This window comes from Schistocerca cancellata, chromosome 6, assembly GCF_023864275.1.
Source record: "Schistocerca cancellata isolate TAMUIC-IGC-003103 chromosome 6, iqSchCanc2.1, whole genome shotgun sequence".
Lineage (NCBI taxonomy): Eukaryota > Metazoa > Arthropoda > Insecta > Orthoptera > Acrididae > Schistocerca > Schistocerca cancellata.
In genome coordinates, this window is record NC_064631.1 from 25928233 (window position 1) to 25952894 (window position 24662).

Genomic DNA, 24662 nt, shown 5'->3' on the forward strand with positions numbered 1-24662 from the left:
GCACAGAACACACAGAAATGCCAACTCTGGAGGCGATCTGTTCAACAGTCATTCGGCGATCCCCCAAAACAATTCTCTGCACTTTCTGGATCACGTCGTCAGACCGGCTTGTGCGAGCCCGAGGTTGTTTCGGTTTGTTGTCACACGATGTTCTGCCTTAATTAAACTGTGGCACCCACGAAAGGAGTTTCGACACATCCATAACTCCATCACTACATGTCTCCTTCAACTGTCGATGAATTTCAATTGGTTTCACACCACGCAAATTCAGAAAACGAATGATTGCACGCTGTTCAAGTAAGGAAAACGTCGCCATTTTAGGTATTTAAAACAGTTCTCATTCTCGCCGCTGGCGGTAAAATTCCATCTGCCGTACGGTGCTGCGATATGTGGGACGTATTGACAATGAACGCGGCGTCATTTTAAAACAATGCGCATGTTTCTATCTCTTTCCAGTCCGGAGAAAAAAAATCGGAGGCTTTAGAACTTGAATGCACCTCGTACATTTCTGTAAACTGTTGGCTGTCGGACTGACCGTGGTGTGCGGTGTGCCTTCGTCATTGGCGCCGATGTTTTTCGGTATCGGCTTCCGGAACGCCGCTCAGTATTCACAGCAGAGCTCTTCGCTCTGTAGCAGGCCACGCACTACACTCGGCGGCACAGGCTTTTCAATTGCGTCATCTGCTCAGACTCTCTCAGCGCCCTTCATAGCCTCCGCGTGCTGTACACCGTCCATCCCTCAGTGCAACGGGCCCAGGAGAGCTGTCACCTGCTCACTCTTGGTGGAGCCACTGTGGTGTTTATGTGGGTCCCTGGTGACGTCGGTCTGACAGGAAACGAGGCTGCTGGCGCTGCTGCCGAGGCTGCAGTCCTCCTACCTCAGCCCGCTACCTCTTACAATTCCTCGGATGATCTCCGCGTTGCCGCCTGTCAGCAGGTGGTGTCACTTTGCCATCATCACTGACCCTCCCTTCGTGGGAACAAGCTCCGGGTTGTTAAACTTCTGCTGGGCGTGGCAGCCGCGTGGTCTAGGGCGCCTTGTCACGGTCCGTGCGGCTGCCCCCGTCGCAGGTTCGAGTCCTCCCTCGGGCATGGGCGTGTGTGTTGTCCATAGCGTAAGTTGGTTTGAGTTAGATCAAGTAGTGTGTACGCTTAGGGACCGATGACCTCAGCAGTTTGGTCCCATAAGACCTTACCGCAAATTTCGAAAATTAAGCTTCTCCCAGCGGCTTGCACGACTTCCTCTGGTCCCTCTCGCCGCGAGGGGATCATTTTAACGAGGTTGCGTATTGGGCGCTGTCTTTTAGCCACCGCCATTGGTTAAGTGGTGCTCCCCCACCACTTTGTGCCCAACTTTTAACAGCCAGCCATTTCCTGACGAAAGGCCCCTTTTTAACCGGTTTACGTTCCCGATTGTGTTTGCCGTCTGAGTTATCGGCCGTTTTAGCGAACGACACGCGAGCTGCCGACAGCGTTTTACTTCAAAATGTTTAAATGTCTGTGAAATCTTATGGGACTTAATTGCTAAGGTCATCAGTCCCTAAGCTTACACACTACTTACCCTAAATTATCCTAAGGACAAACACACACACCCGTGCCCGAGGGAGGACTCGAACCTCCGCCGGGATCAGCCGCACAGTACATGACTGTAGCGCCTTAGACCGGCGTTTTACTTCTTATCCGTCGTAGCAATATGGCGAAGGCCATTTAAATTTAAGTTCTGGACCTCAGTTTCTCTAGGGCGTATTTTATAGACCTATCTCCACGTCCCTGTTTTTAGCTGTTTTCTCTTCCTTCGATTGGAATTGACGAGTAGTCGTTTTCATCTCCTCCCTTTGTCTTCGTGTTTTACAGTTTTAACATGGTTGTATGTGACCCCAGTTGTTTCTGTTACCTGAAAAAAAAAATAGTGTCGTGATACCAAGCCACGTTAGCTAAAGACAAAGAAGTCAGATAAGATAATTATAGGTAATATCGATAATAGTGTTACATGTTGTACAGTTGGGTACGTAGCAGGAAAGATTACCAACGGAACAGAGGTGGTACTTTAACGTCCACATCTACGTTTAGCAAAGTGTGATGCACTGCAGTACAAAGTTTGACAAGTGTTGCTGCTTGACTTGTCTGGCAGCCGAGCTGATACATGGCGGTCGGCGGGGTGCCGGCCAGTCTCTTTGTCGCCCGCAGCGCCCTGTATTGTGTCTGAGGTCTGCGGCGGCTCTTTTGTGGAGCCGGCGGGACGGCTGGAGCGGCGGTAACTCACGAGCGGCGTGGCGCCGGCAAGACTTCTGGAGGGGCGTGGCCCGAGCCTCGAGGACGTCGGGAGCGACTCCTCCAGTTTCCGCCTTTCGCAGCCCTCGCTGAGCACACCACGCACTCCGAACTCCTCCCCGTACAAGGCAGAAAGACGTTCGCTGGACAAAATGCTGGTCACCCTCCTAGGAGAGCACTGTCCAAAGTAAAAGACGGCTGAAGGTTTTCAGCATGAATTTCAACACACTTATCGCTGCTTGCCGCAGTGGTAACACCAGTCTCCGACCGATCATAGGAGCTCCGTCGAAGTTGAGCGCTGTCGGGCTTGGCTAGAGTTTGGATGGGTGACCGTGCGGTTTGGCAAGTGGGGTACACGCAGCCCTTGTGAAGCCAATGAGCTGTTGGCAAGCAGGCTGCACTCGGCCTTCGTGAAGCCAAGTGGGGAGGTACTTGTTTCAGAAGTAGCGACTCCCGTCTCGACCACATGCCCCTCGATATCAGCGCCCAGTGACGGTTCAAATGGCTCTGAGCACTATGGGACTTAACTGCTGAGGTCATCAGTCCCCTAGAACTTAGAACTACTTAAACTTAACTAACCTAAGGACATCACGCACATCCATGCCAGAGGCAGTATTCGAACCTGCGACCATAGCGGTCGCGCGGTTTTAGACTGTAGCGCATAGAACCGCTCGGCCACCCCGGCCGGCATCCAGTGACGCTTGTTCTCTGAGGATGACACGGCGGTCGGTCGGTACGGTTCGGCCTTTCGAGGCCTGTTCGGACGGAGTAGCCGAACATCCAGGGCACGCAGTTCATTCCACGTAAGCACGGTCCACACCATTATGGAGCCACCACCTGTTTGCGCAGTGCCTTGTTGACAACTTGGGTCCGTGCCTTCGTGCGGTCTGCACCAGACTCGAACCCTACCGTCAGCTCCTATCAACTGCAGCCGGAACTCAGCTGACCAGGCCACGGTTTTCCAGTCGTCTTTGGTCCAAACGATACGGCCACAATCCCAGGAGAAGTCGTGCTGTTAGGAAAGGCACTTCCGTCCATCGTCTGCTGGCATAGCTCATTAATGCCAAATTTCTCCGCACTATCCTAACGGATACGATCGTCGTACGGCCCCCATTGATTTCTGCTGTTATTTCGCACTGTGTTACTTGTCTGTTAGCACTGACAACTCCACGCAAACACTGGTGCCCTCAGTCGTTAAGTGAAGCCCATTTGCCACTGCGTTGTTCTTGGTGAGAGGTAATGCCTAAAATTTGGTATTCTTGGCACACTCTTGACACTGTGGATCTCGGAATATTGAGTCTACTAACAATTTCCGAAACGGAATGTCCCATGCGTCTAGCTCCAACTCCCATTCTGGGTTGACAGTCTGTTAATTCCCGTCGTGTGCCCAAAACTACGTTGGAAATCTCTTCACAGGAAGCACCTGACTACAAACGACAGTTCCACCGATCTGCTGCTATTTTATACGTCGTGTACGCAATATGACCACCTTTTGTACACTGCTGGCCACCGTAAATGCAACACCCCGAAGGAAGCATCCGAATCAAGTGAAATTTACACCATGAGTTTGCTGCGATGAGATATGCAACTCATTAGAATTTCAGCGCAGACGCACATCACGCGCGCCTGTGGCGCCACCTCATAGCGCCATTTAAGGCTTGGCGATTTCGACGAGTGTACGTTCGGCACGTGTGTTTACCTTGTGGTTGTTTCACAAGACGATCAGTTATGCCTCGTAGGCAACAGCGAAGTTCTTTTGATCACGTATCCGAGTTCGACAGAGGAAGGATAGTGGCTTACCGAGATTGTGGATTATCATACAGAGAAATCGCTAGTTGTGTTGGACGAAAGCAAACAACTGTAATACGGATATGTGACCGTTGGATGCAGGAGGGTACGACGGACCGACGTGGTCGATCGCATTCACCTCGGTGCACCACTGCACGTGCTGATAGGCAAATTGTGCACATGGCAGTGACGGATCGCTCAGTGACATCCCGAACCATAGCACAGCACATTGCGTCTGTAACGCATCATCCAGTGTCTGCGCGTACCATTCGACGCCGTTTACAGCAGGGTGGTCTGTCCGCAAGACGTCCATTGCTTCGTCTACCATTGACGTAGAACCACAGACGTCTCCGTCGCCAATGGTATGATGACAGACGGATGTGGACGCCAGAATGGAATGACGTTGTCTTTACTGACGAGGCACGCTTCTGTCTGCAGCACCACGATGGTCGGATTCGAGTGTGGAGACACCGTGGAGAGAGGATGCTGGACAGCTGCATTATGCACCGCCACACTGGTCTTGCACCGGGTATTATGGTATGGGGCGGTATTGGATATTACTCTCGCACGCCTCTAGTACGCATTGCCGGTACTTTAAATAGCCGGCGCTACATATCCGAGGTGCTGGAGCCAGTTGTCCTTCCTTACCTTCAGGGCTCGGCCACAGCCATATTTCACCACACGTGGCACTCATTGTCCAAAGGTTCTTCGTCAATAACCAGATTGAATTGCTTCCCTGGCCGGCTCGCTCTCCGGATCTTTCGCCGATAGAAAACATGTGGTCCATGGTTGCTCAACGAGTGACCCAGATTACATCCCCAGCTGCCACACCAGATGATCTTTGGCAACGTGTGGAAGCTGCTTGGGCTGCTGTACCCCAGGAACACATCCAACGTCTCTTTGACTCAATGCCGAGACGTGTGGCAGCGGTGATCTCCAACAATGGCGGCTACTCTGGCTACTGATTCTGGCAGGAACCACATGTCACAGACGTCTGTAAACGTAATCATTTGATACTTGGTCAACATGTTATCTACAAAATAAATTTTGTTGTGCTACCTCTTGTCTTCCTTGGTGCTGCATTTACGGTGGCCAGCACTGTATATACGTGTCACCGCAGTATACTGCTGACTCTTTACGTCCCTTCATTCTAGATGTATTTCACGACGCCGATGGTATCTTCCAGCAGGATAAGTGTCCGTGTCACAGGCCGGAATGTTTTCAGCATTATGATAGCGAACTCATATTGATACCTTGGCTAGCAAATTTGCCTTATGACAAACGGATGGAACACATTTTGGACGCAATCGGGCGCCAGCTCTGCACCCAGTAAACACAGGCCAGTAATTTAGAACTGCGTGACCTGTGCACAACCAGGGCATTGTCGAATTCATGCCGCCCGGAATGGTCGAGCGGTTCTAGGTGCTACAGTCTGAACCGCGCGACCACTACGGTCGCACGTTCGAATCCTGCCTCGGGCATGGATGTGTGTGATGTCCTTAGGTTAGTTAGGTTTAAGTAGTTCTAAGTTCTAGGGGACTTATGACCTCAGATGTTAAGCCCCATAGTGCTCAGAGGTATTTCGAATTCATGCCACGCTAAATTGTTCCGGCATTGACATTAACATCTCAGTCACTTAACCATTCACTTCAATTACCAAGAAGAGTGACTCAAAAATAATTTCTAAGAGAAGATTAGTATCATAAACGGCAGTAGATCATCTACCAGCTCCGATTACTAGACTCCTCACTGTCGTCCGCCAGTTGTCCGCCTATTGTTCCGACTACGTTATATAGTGTCAGTACGAAAGCCGTTGCGACTTTGTTAAGACATGCGAAGTAAATATCTCAGCGAGGTGTATCCTCCTCATGATAGAAGTATCGTAGTGTTGACGTACGTGTCTACCGGTTCATTTACGGAAAAGTGCGACATTTTTGCAAAGTAGTTTCCTGCCGTCTCTATACCAGCGATGAGCAGTATGTAGTAATTGGTGCCAAAGTGGCGTACTACAGATTTAGTAGCAAACGCAATAAAAGAACCGATCCTCGTCCGTTCGTATACTTGCTGCGATCGCGGATATTCGAGCACGAATGATCCATAGCCCAAAGGAGTCGACACGTAAATTGTAGAAGAAAGTGAACGTTTCACATACGTCTTGTCAACATGTTTTACAACATATAGAGATCAAGCCCTACAAAAAGATATGTTTCGAAGGGATGATGCGGGAAAATAAGGCAAAAACGTCTGAATTACTGTACGTGGGTCCGTCAAACAACTGAGAGTGCAATATTGAATCCGCTGACGGTGAAAAAATCGGAGTGTGGTGTGCTGTGTCAGCAAGTCACATTGTGGGTCTCATATTTCCTGAAAAAAAAAAGCTGTAAACCCTGCTGCGTGTATACGAATCTTGAGGGATTTTACGGACAGTTCACCCTCTGAGCGTACGCATGCTGTCTTTCAACAGGACGGGGCGATCTATCACATTTCTCGCGAGTCCGTTTCACGAATTAATCGAGTATTCACAGAAAGAAAGAACTGTCAGCAAAGGATTGTGGCCGCCGCGTTCATCGGATCTAATCACTTACGACTTTTATCTGGAGGAAGTCTAAAGCAAAAAGTGTGCGCACATAATGAAATAACGTAAGAAGAAAAGAATGGTTCAAATGGCTCTAAGCACTATGGGACTTAACTTCTAAGGTCATCAGTCCCCTATAACTTAGAAATACTTAAACCTAACTAACCTAAGGACATCACACACATCCATGCCCGAGGCAGGATTCGAACCCGCGACCGTAGCGGTCGCGCGGTTCCGGACTGTAGCGCCTAGAACTTAAGAAGTACCATATTCTTAATAAAATTTTGAGAATCGATGCGGCAGGCTTAGGCAAGAGCGTATTGAAGCACAAGGAGGTCAGTTTCAATACCTAATCTGACAGAATAGTTTCAGTAAATAGAGATCTTGGCACCAGTTTATTTTTTATTTCTTTATTATCCAATTATTACATGTTTATTTGCTTGTCATTGTATCTACTCGAAGCGGGCAACAGTTCGTGCGTAATTGGTGAGCAGTCTGTACTCGGGGCCAGTTTTTCATGCGGCACCGTGAATATCATTCTTGGTTGAGTTTCCGCTTGCACAAAGAGCCCTATATTCTTTTAACATGTCGAAGTAATTTACACACACCAGCATTCAGGAGGGCAATGGTCCAAAACCCCATCCGGCCATCCACTTTGTGGTTTTCCCTGATTTCCCGAAGCCTCATAAGGCAAATGCCGTGATGGTTCCTTTTAAAAGAATATCCGGTTTCAATTTGCAATCGAGGCGGATTCCTTATAACCATTAAATTATCCACGACTGCTGACGCGCTGCAATGTTAGAAGTTCTAAAAGAACACAGCCGGTTTCTTTCGCCACTCTTTTCCAGTCAGAGCTTGTGCTACATCTCTGATGACCTCGTCGGCTACAGGGCGTTAAACCCCAAATTTTCTTTATCCACTCGTCGTTTACAATCTCGTAGGTAAACTTCTCTTCAATATGATGTTAACCAGAAACGGCTCACTAATTCATTTGAACAAACATGAAGAAAGGAATCAGCCGTGGATCTGTTTTTAGAATACACCCCACATAATGTGCTGAAACCATCGAAGTTCTTAGAATGGCCGAACAAGTATTTGAACTCAACAGCTCTGAACCACAGAGCCACGTCACTCAGTGATTCTCTGGAGAGAGAGAGAGTGGCAGGTTACGACACAATATTAAGTATATATTCTCCAGCCTGCCGAAAATTTAAGTACAATTCAGAACGATTCCCACGATAACATCATCATACGTAGCCTATGTTACCTATTCCACGGATGCCTTTCAAACGGACTATGAAACTAATCATTTTCAATAATAGCCACAGCCCTGACGTGACTGATAATATTCTACGAAAAAATTTCACCACTTCTGCACTTTTGCCTGCAGATATTGGTCAGCAGTAGGTAAGAAAAAAGAAAATATATTAGTACACTATTCCAGCCGTCCTCAAACCCCGCCCCTCCCATTCTGTATGCTGAGGAAGTCGTGAATAATATTTTACCGAACACTGAACAACCGCTAATGACGATAAGCCGCTAGACAGTGCGACCTCCTCTTCCTTGCAACGCTGACTACTAAAATATATTGTTAATCACAGCCATTCTGACTGTCGACTCGATTACATCCAGGCTTCCGGAGTCAGATCGAAGGTAGTGAGTTAGTCAAAAGTTGAATTCCAGCGCATTTTCAGTGGAAGTAGTTAACCGGATTTAAAATAAAGTGGTAAAAGTTCCTCCATTCCGGTGGGTAACTGACTGATCAACAGTGATAACAAGAGATCCCATGGAAGTGATTCGCTGTCTCTTCTCCTTTGACAGTATGCAGTTCTAAGACGGGAAAAAATTAATTAATCAAAGATCAAAGTACATGCCTCTTTCACATCTTTCTCTAAACACAAAACGGAAGTACGTAAATATCGAGTTGATTATATGACATCAGACCTTACCTGCATTCCTTCGAATAATGAGGAATGACCACCCTTTGTTCTTTGTCTCGAGATTTTGCCAACGAAAGCTTGGGGCCTATAAGACTAAAGAGACACCTGCAGACAAAGCATCCAGACCGAGAAATGAATTGTCAGATTGCTCAAAAAAGTAAAAAAATAAATAAAACAGGTGTTAGTTCCTAGGACAGCCTTAAGAGCATCCCTAGAGGTATCTTGCTTAAATTGTAAAATGCAAACCAGCAGACATTATTACTCACGAATTACGTCTTCCGTCAAAATGTGCGGAATCGTGCATGGGGAAAGGTTTGGCGAGAGTATGAAGTCGGAACCACTCGATACTGTGGCTCGTAGTAGTGATGCAGTAACCGCTGACATGAAAAATAAGTTGCTTCCCCGTCTTCATGGAAGCCCAAAGTTCGCCCTGCAACTTGACACTGTTGATATCGGGAATGCCGGCCGCTGTGGCCGAGCGGTTCAAGGCGCTTCAGTCTGGAACCGCGCGATCGCTGCGGTCGCAGGTTCGAATCCTGCCTCGGGCATGGATGTGTGTGATATTATTAGGTTAGTTAGGTTTAAGTAGTTCTAGGGGACTGATGACCTCAGATGATAAGTCCCATAGTGATCAGAGCCATTTGAACCATTTTTTTTTTAAATATCGGGAGTCTTCCCCAGCTTGTTGTTTTTGTGCGCTACTCTTACGAAAATGAAAGGCACGAAGACTTTTTTCCCATGTTAAATGAAGTGTTAGCTATGCAATAGCATATTCAACTTTATCATCTTTCTTTAAATATAACGGTTTCCACACAGCGTAAAAAAAATTACCATTTTGTTAGATGTAAAGATTCTCGTGTGGCATAAAAGGGTAATACTTTCTTTAAGACTTTCATCCATTATGGGTGTCGAACGCTGCGACTATGAAATAACGGTTTCCAGAAACAGTTGCAACTATTCATCTTTTATGATTTTCAGCTTTTATTTACCGTAACCGGTTTCGAATCACTTAGGCTCATCATCAGGTAGTACAAACATGTAATGAATTCTGTGAAGGACATAGAGGTTGCTGCCTGTGGCAAAGTTAGTGTAATGCTAAAGCCTTAACGAAACTGGAAAACGTAAATTATGTTCTCCAGAGTAATGTGTGCACCAGGAATAAACTCATGGTTGCTAATAACTGTAAGTAATGCCTCTACGTCGACCTTACGGTTACATTCAGTGCTAGCTTGTTTCGTTTTTCTACCTTGCTGCTACACACCCTCCACAGTGCTCCGAACGGTCATTAAAAGTGTTTACTGTCTGATGATGAGCCGCATGGCTATTCGAAACAGCTCATAGCAAATATAAACTAAAGCATCACAGAAGGCGACTGGTTACAGTTATTTCTGGAACCAATACTTTCCTTTGTAAACCTCTGTGTCATCATTTTATATGTCTGTGGCAGTATATCAGTAATATCTTTGTAAGTCGCCCTTCATTTATCTATGGTTGCGACCTTCCATTGTCACCTGGTGGCTTAAGAAGCCTAAAGCCATCAAATAAATAATTTTTTTGCGGGATTTCAGGAAATCGTTTTCTGTTTGATATTTTCCAACGAAATTTTTTATTAACCTGTAACTTTAATGTTCGCAGGTCACAAAAGACACGGACTGCAGTCCGCTCGGGCGTTGCGGACACCAGCGGCCTGGACACACATCTACCTCATGAACGCCGAGCAGTATTCATCCTGCGTCTTCTTCCTTCCTCGACTCCTCAGGTTTGTTCCGTTGCGGAACAGTGCGACAAAGTGCTGCGGGACATTTGCTTTGTTGTGGCCTGAAGAAGCGGCAGGCGTATACCAAGTACAAGTGTAAAACAAGGGTTGCGGGCGGGCGTGGTTGCAAAACTGCTGAAATGTGATCGTGAGAGAATAACGTACAAAATTATATTTTATATACAGATATATACACAAGCTTTAAGCTTTCCCGTGTTCAAAGCACGGGTGCCACAAATGAATTTTATATAAGATAACAATCTGATTGCCGAGTGGTTTTCAGAGCTCCCAGCCATACTGGTAGCTATCCATACGAATGTGCGCTGTTGATATCTCTGTGAAAGCCTCAGCACGGCTTGAATTATTACATGGTAAGAAGAAACTTTGCAAAAATTGTATTCCTAAATCTGTGAAATACTCATAGTACACAGACGCCAAAGAAACTGTCAAACCGGCCTGGGTTCATTTCAGTATCTCGCAGCTTGCCGTCACCAAACAATGTTTTGAGTACAAGGCGCAGGCTCTACGGTACTCGGTTTACATAAATAAAGTAGTCTTATTTTCAGTACGTACACCAAAGGATAAATCTCAGTTCAAAAGTATTGAAACTGGACTGATATTTACTATAATTTACATGCAGTAGTTGTGTTGCAGTATTACAACATTTCCACGTCGGGAACTACCATTTTGTACCATGATAGTGTCGTCTATGTCGTCCACAAAATGTACTGCTATGTAAAAGGTAATACCTATGGAATACCGTTGTCTACATTTAAATGCCGTTATATGTGACATCGGTGGTGACAAAAATAGACTAGAGGTGCCAACTGTCTCACAAATATTCAATGAGTTATTCATTGTCTCTGATCTCCACAAACTTGGCTACAATTGGACACGTCACGGAAGTGTAACATATGTATGTATGTATTTATTATAGATTAAACGATGTGACACTTCGAATCGAATTGCCTCTTGTACATTAACGTTTGACCATACACCTAGACAAAATAAATAAATGTTTGATAATTTTAAAAAAGTCAGCTCCTTTGTCTTTTGTACTGTTCATTGAAACTGGTAATTCCTTTTCCTATAACAAACAACAGCTTTTATGGTAAAGTATTATTCGCATAGTAACACGATACATTACCAAAATTATCTGTAAAGGAAATGTAAATAACACATTCTAAGAATTTAGAAACTTATTTTCAATACAATTCTACTATAATTTTACAAAAAAATAATTTTCAAGCTATTATTTTCCTTTATTTTACAATAACTTCTTAAGTATATTCTTACTGTCATGTTTTGATTAACTACGTTACTGTAATAGCTCACACCACTCTTTCACATTTTAAATTTCAATACACTAATTCAAAAAAAATTATAATTTAATGGTTTGGCTACACAAAGCGGATTTATACCATTCCTTCCCGTTAACAAATAACGTTAACATTAATGTTTCTGATTAACTAGTTTTACAGAGATTTATTTATTTAAATTAGAAATTTGTATTCATTACACACTTCTAATGGAATAGGTGTAACTAAACAACAGCTAATTGCAGTATGGATATCAGTTCACGTGTATAGATCACACTTCCACTGTCCACGAACCGCCTACGTTGATCGTAAGGACGTCGACACCTTCTAGTAACCTAGCCGATCCACAGTATCACGACATTTTTTAGTAGCTTACCCGTTACACTGTGTTTCGTCATAACAGAATATCTGAACAACGTGAAACTTTATTGCAGTACATTTAACATAAAATGCCCAAAATGTGTAATTATAAAAACGAAAAATATACAATGAAAACACGTAAAAAACTCGAAAATGTTTTCAACAACGAAACAGAAAACAGGAGAAATAATTGCCACTAGCCGCTACACAATGACGTAAAAGCGTCTGTTTGGCGGTTCTAGATCTTCATTAGCAGTCAGTCTCATACCTGAAAAAGGGGCACGTAGCAGTACTCGCTGATGACAAATGGGCAGCAGATTTCCTCCCCCGTGTAGACCAAACATGCTCCATTGTCTACTGTATTTAGTGGCCTCTCCGTAGGGCAAACAACTTTCCAAACGAAATAGTCATTCACCACAGCTCACTGAAGGGGCTGAGAATAATCGTCTATGAAAATATCTGCACCAATTGAACCACTAAAAAAAATTTATGTATGCGGTTACAGTACCTCATCCCTACACTATTGGGCCTTAATAATAATCCCGTGACCACTAACGAAGATGTGGTGCTGCGTATGCCCATCCAGCCTGATACCTTCCAGGAGAGAGAGTTACATCCACCAGAGTGGTTCTTCCCCAGGTATTCGCGTGATTTTACCGGCAAACTAAAAGGAGGACACATTATTCTGTTCATTCAGCGTCCGATTTCAATGTTGCCGACTCCACAACAAAACAACCGCGTCTCCGAACTGAATGTAGATGGACAAACACTCTGTCATCTAGCGAAGAACAACGACTCTGTCGAGACATGCAGCTCTTGGAGGCAGCGCACAGTACTTCAAACGCCGTTCGATTTCGTGCAGACACACCTAAAACAGTCAGGTAAGCTTTCTTGTAATAATTTTCTAAACATGATTTTGATTAAAACTAGGTAATATTTTACCTCCAAAATGGTCAGAGATCCACTGTTACATGTACGACGCGAGCGTTCTCTCCAGCGTTGCGTAGATGGCCCCATAGGCAGGACCCGACCATCACACGACCACCTGTCGCTGGCACACTGTGGCAAGTGGCGTATGGGCTTTAGACGAGATGTACGAGTTAGGGCCGGCTTCATATAGAAGCCCGAGAAAACCGATGCCACTTGACACTTCAGACTGACGTGTTTGCTCACAGAGCTGTGCATGCTCTGCTTTGAAACGAGTTCGTTCAATATTTTTATCTCAAGCCAATTACATTATACACGTAGCTATTTGTTTGTCGTTAGGAGAGGCAGGTGCTCACACGTGTGACTTCCACCGAACCATTAGTTTAATAATTCAAAAAATGGTTCAAATAGCTCTGAGCACTATGGGACTTAGCATCTGAGGTCATCAGTCCCCTAGAACTTAGAACTACTTAAACCTGACTAACCTAAGGACGTCACACACATCCATGCCCGAGGCAGGATTCGAACCTGCGACCGTAGTGGTCGCGCGGTTCCAGACTGAAGCGCCTAGAACCGCTCGGCCACACTGGCCGGCGTTTAATAATTCATAGTTACAAAATACTGAGACGAATTATTTACAGATGTGTGACTGGCTCGAAGAATTCTTAAGTAATAGAATCCGGTGCAAAGTCTTGACCGGCAAATGGTCATCAGAGGGCCCCAGGGAAGCGTGTTACCACTACTGGCCATTAAAATTGCTACACCAAGTAGAAATGCAGATGATAACCGGGTATTCATTGGACAGATATATTATACTACAACTGACATGTGATTACAGTTTCACGCAATTTGGGTGCATAGATCCTGAGAAATCAGTACGCAGAACAACCACCTCTGGCCGTAATAACGGCCGTGATACGCCTGGGCATTGAGCTTGGATGGCTTCTACAGGTACAGCTGCCCATGCAGCTGCAACACAGTTCATCAAGAGTAGTGACTAGCGTATTGTGACGAGCCAGTTGCTGGCCACCATTGACCAGACGTTTTCAGTTGGTGAGAGATCTGAAGAATATGCTGGCCAGGGCAGCAGTCGAACATTTTCTGTATCCAGAAAGGCCCGTACAGAACCTGCAACATGCGGTCGTGCATTATCCTGCTGAAATGTAGGGTTTCGCAGGGATCGAATGAAGGGTAGCGCCACGGGTCGTAACACATCGGAAATGTAACGTCCACTGTTCAAAGAGCCGTCAATGCGAACAAGAGTTGACGGAGACGTGTAACCAATGGCACCCCATACCATCACGCTTGGTGATACGCCAGTATGGCGATGACGAATACACGCTTCCAATGTTTGTTCACCGTAATGTCGCCAAACACGGATGCGACCATCATGATGCTGTAAACATAACCTGGATTCATCCGAAAAACTGACGTTTTGCCATTCGTGCACCCAGGTTCGTCGTCGAGTACACCATCGCAGGCGCTCCTGTATGTGATGCAGCGTCAAGGGTAACCACAGCCACGGCCTCCGAGCTGATAGTCCATGCTGCTGCAAACGTCGTCGAACTGTTCGTGCAGACGGTTGTTGTCTTGCAAACGTCCCCATCTCTTGACTCAGGGATCGAGACGCGGCTGCACGATCCGATACAGCCATACGGATAAGATGCCTTTCATCTCGGCTGCAAGTGATAGGAGGCCGTTGGAATCCAGCATGGCGTTCTGTATTACCTTCCTGAACCCACCGATTCCATAATCTGCTAACAGTCATTCATCGACCAACGCGAGCAGCAATTGCGTGATACGATAAACCGCAATCGCGATAGGCTACAATCCGACCTTTATCAAAGTCGGAAACGTACGTGATGGTACGCATTTCTCCTCCTTACACGAGGCACCACAACAACGTTTCACCAGACAACGCCGGTCAACTGCTGTTTGTGTATGAGAAATCGGTTGGAAACTTTCCTCATGTCAGCACGTTGTAGGTGTCTTCACCGGCGCCAACCTTGTGTGAATGCTCTGAAAAGCTAATCACTTGCATATCACAGCATCTTCTTCCTCTCGGTCAAATTTCGCGTCTGTAGCACGTCATCTTCGTGGTGTAGCAATTTTAATGGCCAGTGGCGTGTGTAAGGTCAGGAGCAATATGGTTGGCTGGTTGATTCTGGGGAGAGGACCAAACAGCGAGGTCATCGGTCCTATCGGAGTAGGGGATGACGGGCAAGGAAATTGGCCGTGCTCTTCCAAAGGAACCATCCCGGCATTTGCCTGAAGCGCTTTAGGGAAATCACGGAAAACCTAAATCAGTAAGTCCAGATGTGGGTTTGAACCGTCGTCCTCCCGAATGCGAATCCAGTGTGCTAACCACTGCGCCACCTTGCTCGGTGGTGCAATATGCGACCTTTTTTTTTATTTTAATAACCAACAGCTTCAGATGCAGTGTTTACCTAGATTTACCTAGGTTTCAGTCGGAATAACACAACCGTCTTCAGAATAAAAGTAACTATTGTTTGTCCATAGTGGACATTAAAATTAATATTTATACAGTTGCTGATAGGGCCGCGAAATGTTGAAAATATTCGATATACGACTGTTTGCTGATGACTGATATGGGGGAAGTATCTTGGTTCAGCGACTGCAGGTGGATACAGGATTACTTTGACAAAATTTCCTCTTACTATAATGAATGGCAGTTTGCTCTAGAGGTGGAAAAATTTAAGATAATGCAGATGAGTAGGAAAAATAACCATGTAAGATTCGAATGAAGTTTTAGTGGTGTTCCACTTAACTCTGTTACGACGAATAAATATCTAAGTGCGACGTTGGCAATGCGATGTGAAATGGAACAAGAACGTAAGGTCGGCTGCGCAGTAGGCGAGTGGTAGAATTCGGTTTATTGGGAGAATGAAAGAAATGTTGTTGCTCACCTATAAAGGAGACAGCGTATAGAACGCTGATGCGAGCCATTCTTGAGTATTGCGGAAGTGTTTGGGATCCCCACCGGGTCACGTTAAAGGAAGAAATTGAAACAATTTACGATCATTCGGGTAGATATGTTAACGACAGGTTCGATCAACACACGAGTGTTACAGAGAAAGTGAACGCAAATGTGAATCCCTAGAGCAAAGAAACGCTATTGAAATAGTATAGAGAACCGGTGTTTGCGGCTGACTACAGAACGGTTCTACTGGCGTCAATGTACATATCGTGTAAGGACGAAACAGACGAGGTAAGAGAAATTTAGGATCGTACAGAGGCATATAGATTGTTGTTTGTCCCTCTCTCCATTTACTGGTAGAAGAGGGAAGTAAATGTCTAGTACTGGTACAACGTACCTTCCGCCATGCCCCGTATGGTGGTTTACGGGGTATGGATGTAGATGTAGATGATATCGATCGAGATGTACACGTCTTGGGACGAGTTCCGAAGAATCTCCGCAACTTGTTAGCGCTGTCCAAGGATGGCTCCCCTGCAGTTTCTACGTCTCCTGCAGGCCACGTCTGAGCTACGCGTTATTTAAAGAACATCTCTAATTCAGTCGCTGGTGTCCGCACTTTAGTATCATATGTCCATGAACAACTTGTAAATTCGAGACTTCCTGTGCGTATCAGTGTAACATATCAGCATGTCATCATCACCTACATTTATTCTCCAAAGGACACTGCACAGTGTCTTTTGGAGGGCATTTTGTACCAGAGCTAATGTGGAGCGAGGGAAATATGTTGTAACATCTCTTCGGGTGCCTTATTTTTTCAACTCTCATGATACCTACGCGACTTATATGATGGAGGCTGCAGAATTGCTGCACAATCATTATCGAATACGTCTTACGTCTCACTCTGGCATTTCTTTCGGCTACGTCCATTTATGTTACCCGTGCTTTTCTGGTATATCTTCGTATGGGGGCACATAGCAGCACGTCTCTGATTCCATTCTGTCCTTTGTGATGCCTACATAATAAGGTCGCAGTACACTCTTTTTATAAGGTTTCTTTAATATAAACACTGCACATTCCCAGAAACACCTGTACTGTAGGGTATCTTATGCTGCATATGAGTATTAACTTCCATTTATCGACATTTTAAAGAGAACTGCAATACAGTACACCGAGCAGAAATTGAACTATCATCACGTAGGGATGATAGGTAACAGCGCAGCTAGCGAACAGTATATGAGTGGACCATCTGGTGGACCATTCGCATATACTGAAAAATCAGCTAGTTTTACGGTTCCTTGGAACACAGCCGACGATTCTTAGTTTCCCTCGAACATTCTCCCTCCAGCAAAGCGAACTGCAAAAAGTTCGATGGCGCAAAGCCACAGTCATGCAATATTCTTTGAAAGAATAAACCGCCATTTGACTGTGTATTACTGTATTTATCTTCTGTACTATCTAGATTTCGATTTTTATGTCATTATCGAGTACAGTGCTAAAAGTTCTTAGACCGTTGTTCACAATTCAAATCTGTTAAGGCAGTCCAAAGACTAGCCCTAGTCTGCAGCCAAATAGGAAATGTTTCTCCCTCCAGGAAAGTGAACTGCTCCCAAATAGGAAATTATTTTAGTTGAGCCCTTATGTGATAAGGTATTCCTTGTAGCCGTATCCTTCAGTTTCGACAGTTCATCAGTCGACAGAATGGCATTGTTTCCATGGCGTTTAGTCTGTGTCTACTAATTTAAGAATATCGCCTGAGGGAAAAAAGCGCTACTTCACATACATGATGTTTACTATACACACAGACTATTTAATTTCCCATTTATTGCCGCTAGCAAGCCGTTTCAGTAAATTCCGCAGCGTGTGAAACTCCGAATTAAGTAAATAGTCACTGCACTGTCGCTAACAGAGTTGCATCGGTGTTAGTGGATGCCAGTAATTCGATTGTAACTATGTTTGTTATCGGTTATTTACCTTAGCATATACCATTCATTAAGAGCATCGCTATGTGGGACACACGGCTACCGTCGAAGCAAAACATCCTGCAATCGTTACTGGAAGAACTTAACTTAAACCTCACACCAATCGTCTCCAAGATAATGCTTTCTTTACATTACCAGGGATAATACTTCATTTTGAATTGCCTCGAGCCATTTTGTTATGTACTATCTCTCGCAGATTCTGTACGCTAGTGTACATGTAGTCGAATTAAGTCAGGTGATGCTGAGGGAATTAGATTAGGAAATGAGACACTTAAAAGTAGTAAAGGAGTTTTGCTATTTGGGGAGCAAACTAAATGATGATGGTCGAAGTAGAGAAGATATAAAATGTAGACTGGCAATGCCAAGGAAAGCGTTTCTGAAGAAGAGGAATTTGTTAACGTCGAGTATAGATTTAAGTGTCAGGAAGTCGTTTCTGAAAGTATTTGCATACAAGCTTTGTTCTGCAGCGTTCCCTAAGAAGGCTGTAATGCTTTCGTAGAGCAGGTCCATTTACGGAGAGCTGGCGAGCGCCGCTTGCCGGATTCCGAGCGTATGAGACCACCCAGCTTGTACGGAAGTGAAACATGGACGATAAAAAGTTAGGACGAGAAGAGAATAGAAGCTTTCGAAGTGTGGTACTACAGAAGAATGCTGAAGCTTAGATGGGTATATCACATAACTAATGAGGAGGTATTGAATAGAATTGGAGAGAAGAGGAGTTTCTGGCACAACTTGACAAGAAGAAGGGACTGGTTGGTAGGACATGTTCTGAGGCATCAAGGGATCACAAATGTAGCATTGGAGGGCATCGTGGAGGGTAAAAATAGTAGAGGGAGACCAAGAGATGAACAGACTAAGCAGAATCAGAAGGATGTAGGTTGCAGTAAGTACTGGGAGAAGAAGAAGCTTTCACAGGGTAGGGTAGCATGGAGAGCTGCATCAAACCAGTCTCAGGACTGAAGACCACAACAACAGCAGTGTACATCCATACAAGCTGCAGCCATATCATCGACACACACACACACACACACACACACATATCTTCTGTACATATTCCAGTCTGCTGGTATCTTGATTATCCGAACTCGAAACGAACTCATAAATCGTAGGGCCGTCTCTGCCTTTGCGCCGGTTGTGTATATTTGCAGCCACGTTGTTGCGCAGTGGAATGGAGTAAACACGGCTTTTGTAAGTAGCTCAGTGATAGGCATCGCGAACATTGCTGGAACAGGTCATTTCGGTAAGGTTTATTTAAATAATAATGAACAGATACGCCGACAGCTACTAAGTAAATTCCCTTAATTTTAAAACCGTTTCGGCATTTGATCAGGTAGCAGTTGGTGCGTTCACATACTATGAGTTTCATACAGTACTTGATAGGTATGGAGACCATTTAGCAAAAATATTTCCGCATGCTCGTGTTGAGTGTATTGCGACACAGAGATTTTGAGATGGACACGTGCGAATCTGGATTTAGCGCTAATGGAGACAGCCGGTCAGCTGCCTGGGTGGTCTCGTACGCTCGGAATCCGGCAAGCGCCGCTCGCCAGCCAAGTCTGGAAGAAGATCTCCGTAAACGGAGCTGCTCTACGAAAGCATTACAGCCTCCTTAGGGAACGCTGCAGAACAAAGCTTAGGTGAGCTAGTATTCACTCTACAGTGTGCTACCTAAGGCCTGTTGTAGATTCGCTTACAATTAGCCGGGATTTTCGATCTAACCATAATTTTTTTCTGCTACTTCAATAGAAACCCTGTTATGGTGGGATCCGTTGTGAGGATTTCGAAAGCTAGACGGCAGCTTACACAGAGAAGTTTACCTGGTCGCTATGGGACTGGATAATCAATCTTGAAAGCTTGGTTTCACTGGTGTCGAATATTGATGGCGCAGTGACATTGCTGAGATATTGCGCGTTACTGTCGAAGTTAAGCAGCTTGCGCAGCGAGTGGAGTCTAGAGGAGCTGAAGTCTACGTAGTGACGACTCATGGAACACAGGATAGCTGGCCGCTGTGGCGCTTCAGTCCGGAACAGCGCTGCTGCTACGGTCGCAGGTTCGAATCCTGCCTCGGGCATGGGTGTGTGTGATGTCCTTAGGTTAGTTACGTTTAAGTAGTTCTAAGTCTAGGGGACTGATGACCTCAGATATTGTCCCATAGTGTTTAGAGCCATTTGAACACAGGATACACTGTCGGAAGTGGAGTGATGCAATTGATCAAAAGTCGACAATGGTGAAACAGGCTTAACTGACAACATAACGACAAGAGATGGTCAAAGAATCTTGATTCGGGGGAAGGATCTCTTGACACGAGCAGAAGGTGAGTGGCGTATTGGCGTCCATAAAGAGTAGATGATATTAGCTTTGGGTCTCAGCTCTGAGAATTAGTGAGCTGATGTAATAAATTATTAATCGACACCAATCTCAGTTGAAAAAGAGGCTGTGGCAAATGTTCAAAGTTGCCTTTAAACGTGTAAAACATACAGATTGGTGGCGGTGGTGGTAAGTTCGTATCGTACTAAGCTGCTGATATCATCGGTCCCTAGGGTTACACACTACATAATCTAACTTCGAACTAACTTACGCTAAGGACAACAGACATCACTACGCGAGGAAGGACTCGAAACCTCCAACGGGGAAGGAAGGGGGAACCATGCAAACGGTGGCAAAACTCACAGATAATTAAATTTCAAGAGACTACAGAAAAAATAAAACCATTTTATGACATAAATGTTTATAAATTTATTTTCGTATAGCCAGGAGCTCTAGAAAGTTTTCTTCTTTTTGTATGTACAGCTATTATGGAAAGCTTTGGTGTTCCTAGGAGAGTGTTGTTCAATGTGTGTGGTTACTAAAATCGTATCTTTTGTAGTCCGACATCAGGGTTAAAGCGTGCGTCATACAGAGTAAGAGTTGCTATCAGATTAGTTAATGGTCCGCTCGATTGTTCCCAAACAGGTACCATTTACTGTTACATACAGGTTGCTTGCCAGCAGGGATCTTCGCATGTTTTCGGGTGGTAACTCCGGTGCTGATTTCCTTGAAAGAGGTTGTGTGCACTGGTCAATGAGGACTTCTGTCAGCACTTGACAATCGGAAAGTGCGACGACGCTAGAGAAAGGTTTGGCTGAAAAGAGAATGGCTCCAAAGTGGAGTAACAAACTATTACTGCTTGAATTGGTACATACAGGGCATAGCTGTGCTCATACCCTGTAAAGATTTCCATCTGCTGTAGCTGTAGCAAGAGTTTAGAGTAATGTGTCTATCTTCGTCATTAGCTACAATCATTTAAACATAGAATGCCAGTCCTGATAAAGAAAGCTTACTGGGAAAAATATTAGTCATCCCTTAAACAGCACACTGGCCGCTTTGGAGGATTGGAGATGAAGTACAGGGCTGGATAAGGATATGCACTCGCTGTGAGAAATGCACTCCTGAACATAAAGACAGATGATAGCCGAGCCTGCAGGTTGCGCTGTCGTATTTGAACAGGAACGGCACCTGTGGAATGTCCTCAATACATCCAAGTGTCAATCGTGGCCACAACAGTGTTCTGTGTGGTTACGAGTGCATTACGTCGGAGCTAAGTCAGTTTGAACGTGGACAAATTGTTGCTTCCGTAACCGAGGTAGTTGAAGTGTTTGGTGTTTCGAGAGGCACCTTATCGAAGAATTACACTGTATAAAGAGAAAGCGAAAGAACGTCATCCTCTAAGTCGCAACGCGGACGGAAGATGCGTGTTGCGCGATCATGACAGGCGGTCATTGAAGAGTATTGTGACGAAAAATAAGAGGACAACAGATGCAAAAGTCACAAAAAAACTGAATGTCGTACTCGTGAACCCTGTCAGATCCAAAAACAACATTAAGGGAATTCCGTAAGTAGGGAACCGCTGGACGAACTGAAATCCCAAAACCACTATTCAGAGACGCAAATGCTCGTGACAGGAAAACGTGGTGCCGAACCCATAAAATTTGGACTATGTACCAATGGAGGAAAGTCATTTTGTCGGATGAGTGTCGTTTCACACTGTTTCCAAATTCTAGTCTAATGTGCACTACAAAAGTAAAAAATGGCGAGGGTTCTGTGAGGATTTGGGTATCCGTATCGTGGTATTCCAGGGACTCTATTGATACTTCGCCTGGTCTCATCATTGCCAAGGATTATGTGATCATTTTGGCCGTTCACGACTATCCGATGATACAGTGTTTGCTCCCGAATGGTGATGCTATGTTCCAAGACGGCAGGACCGTTTTCGATCAAATCGTATCGTCCAGGACTAGTTTTATCAGCATGACGATGAACTGTCGCATCCGCCGTGGCCATCGTGGTCACCACATGTCAGTATTACCGGGACTTTGTGGTCAGATTTGGAGAGAAGGGTGCGTGATCGCTGCGTACCACCATCACCGTTAGCCGAACTTGGCACTACTTTGTAGGAAGAATGGTATAAGACTCTCTTGAAAGCCGTACAGGAACTGTATTTATCCATTCCGAGACGATTGGAAGCTGTTTTGAGTACCAAAGTTATTCTACGCCGTATTAGGCATCATAATGTGTTTTCGGTGTTTTCACATTTTTGACCGCCCCCTGTGGTTCTGTTACCAGCAGATCATTTTTCGCTGCTAGCGTTAAGTCATGGAAGAGAAATAATGTCCAGGTGTCAGTGCGTTGCGTGGAACCAACACAATAAGATGACTCGGCGTGGGAACACGACAGAACGGCAGGGGGAGCTACTTAACGTAAAAGATCGAAAACAACAGCTCCCGAGCGAACATTGCAGGCGGAACTTAACGCAGCAGATATTCGCAGCCAGGTACCTCTCAGATGGCCATTCCTCACAGCGGCATGTAAAGTTGCATGTCTTCAATGCACCAAACAAGACATACTGGAGTCGCGACGTTACCTCTTTCCAAATGGTGCAAAGCGTCGAGTTAACCGACATCACAACGATGCATTTAACCAGCACTGTGTTGGGGCTGTAGGTCGTTCTGTGATGCTCTGTGGCTGTCTCTTGTACCACGCCATGGACCAATTCATCCAGGTCACCACGAAAATGAGTCAGGATGAAACCTGATTGCTGTTTAGAACTGTGTGTCAGACTTGGAATCGAATCTACATCTTCATCTACATTTATACTCCGCAAGCTACCCAACGGTGTATGGCGGAGGGCACTTTACGTGCCACTGTCATTATCTCCCTTTCCTGTTCTAGTCGCGTATCGGTCGCGGGAAGAATGACTGCCGGAAAGCCTCCGTGCGCGCTCGAATCTCTCTGATTTTACATTCGTGATCTCCTCGGGAGGTATAAGTAGGGGGAAGCAGTATATTCGATACCTCATCCAGAAAAGCACCCCCTCGAAAGCAAGCTACACCGCGATACAGAGCGCCTCTCTTGCAGAGTCTGCCACTTGAGTTTGCTAAACATCTCCGTAACGCTATCACGCTTACCAAATAACCATGTGACGAAACGCACCGCTCTTCTTTGGATCTTCTCTATCTCCTCCGTCAACCTGACCTGGTACGGATCCCACACTGATGAGCAATACTCAAATATAGGTCGAACGAGTGTTTTGTAAGCCGCCTCCTTTGTTGATGGACTACATTTTCTAAGGACTCTCCCAATGAATCTCAACCTGGTACCCGCCTTACCAACAATTAATTTTATATGATCATTCCACTTCAAATCGTTCCGCACGCATACTCCAAGATATTTTACAGAAGTAACTGTTACCAGTGTTTGTTCTGCTATCATATAATCATACAATAAAGGATCCTTCTTTCTATGTATTCTCAATACATTACATTTGTCTATGTTAAGGGTCAGTTGCCACTCCCTGCACCAAGTGCCTATCCGCTGCAGATCTTCCTGCATTTCGCTGCAATTTTCTAATGCTGCAACTTCTCTGTATTCTACAGCATCATCCGCGGAAAGCCGCATGGAACTTCCGACTGAGACTTTTGTCCGTGGCTAAGCCGTTCCTCCTTTATATCCTTTCTTCCAGGAATGCTAGTCCGGCAAGGTACACAGGAGAATTTCCTGTAAAATTTGGAAGGTAGAAGACAAGGCACCTCCGTAAGCAACCCGGAAGCAAGCTGAGCGGAAGGTGAGGGGTGGAGGGGTGGGGGGGTGGAATCGCGAACCTTGCTCGAATAGCTCAGTAGGTACAGCACTTGGTTTTTGAAGCAAAGGTCCCAGGTTTGAGTCCCGTTCCGGTGCTCACATTTAATCAGATAGGAAGCTTCAGATCAATGCACATTCCGCTGCGCAGGGTGAAAATTCTTCCTATGGACCAATATATTTACTTCATCATCGGTGTCTTTTTCATAATGAGTATGCTGTGAACACTCTAATATGACAACAGCCGTGTTCACAGAGCTGCAAATAAACGATCCGAGTTTGACGAACACTCACGAGCGCTACGGCATCACCATTAGCCCGCTAAAGTATCCGATCTTAATCCGACAGAGGAAGTCTGGAACACCGTCTATAGTTCAGTAATGAGGTGCCTGCAACGAAATGGGGTCTGGAGAGTGTCTCTTTGTAGTCTCGTGGACGCAGAAAAAGCATAATGGTGTGTCTAGTCCGAGAGAATGCAGTGCCGGTAGCCGCCTTTACAGGGAGGGGGGTGGGGGGGTGGGTGGGAGGAGGACAGTTAGTTACGAAATCTTGTGGCTTTCTCAAATTAACCGTATGGCTGGTACTCAAATTGATCCGCTCCCATCACTCGTTGGTCCGGTACCAGAGTAACACATCGGTAGCTGCAGATGGCTTTGGAAAGTTGATTATAATGTATAAATTAGCCCATTAAGTTT

The 24662-nt window shown here is 45.3% G+C and overlaps 1 protein-coding gene across 1 annotated transcript in view; it reads left to right on the plus strand.

The window, feature by feature from the left end:
* The window catches only part of LOC126191541 (growth arrest-specific protein 1-like), a 73896-nt gene extending 62526 nt beyond the window's left edge, over nt 1-11370 (plus strand). The window contains exon 4 of the mRNA XM_049932446.1: nt 10210-11370. The gene's annotated coding sequence lies outside the window, so the exon portion shown is untranslated. The remainder of the gene's footprint in view (nt 1-10209) is intronic.
* The last annotated feature ends 13292 nt before the right edge of the window (nt 11371-24662 follow it).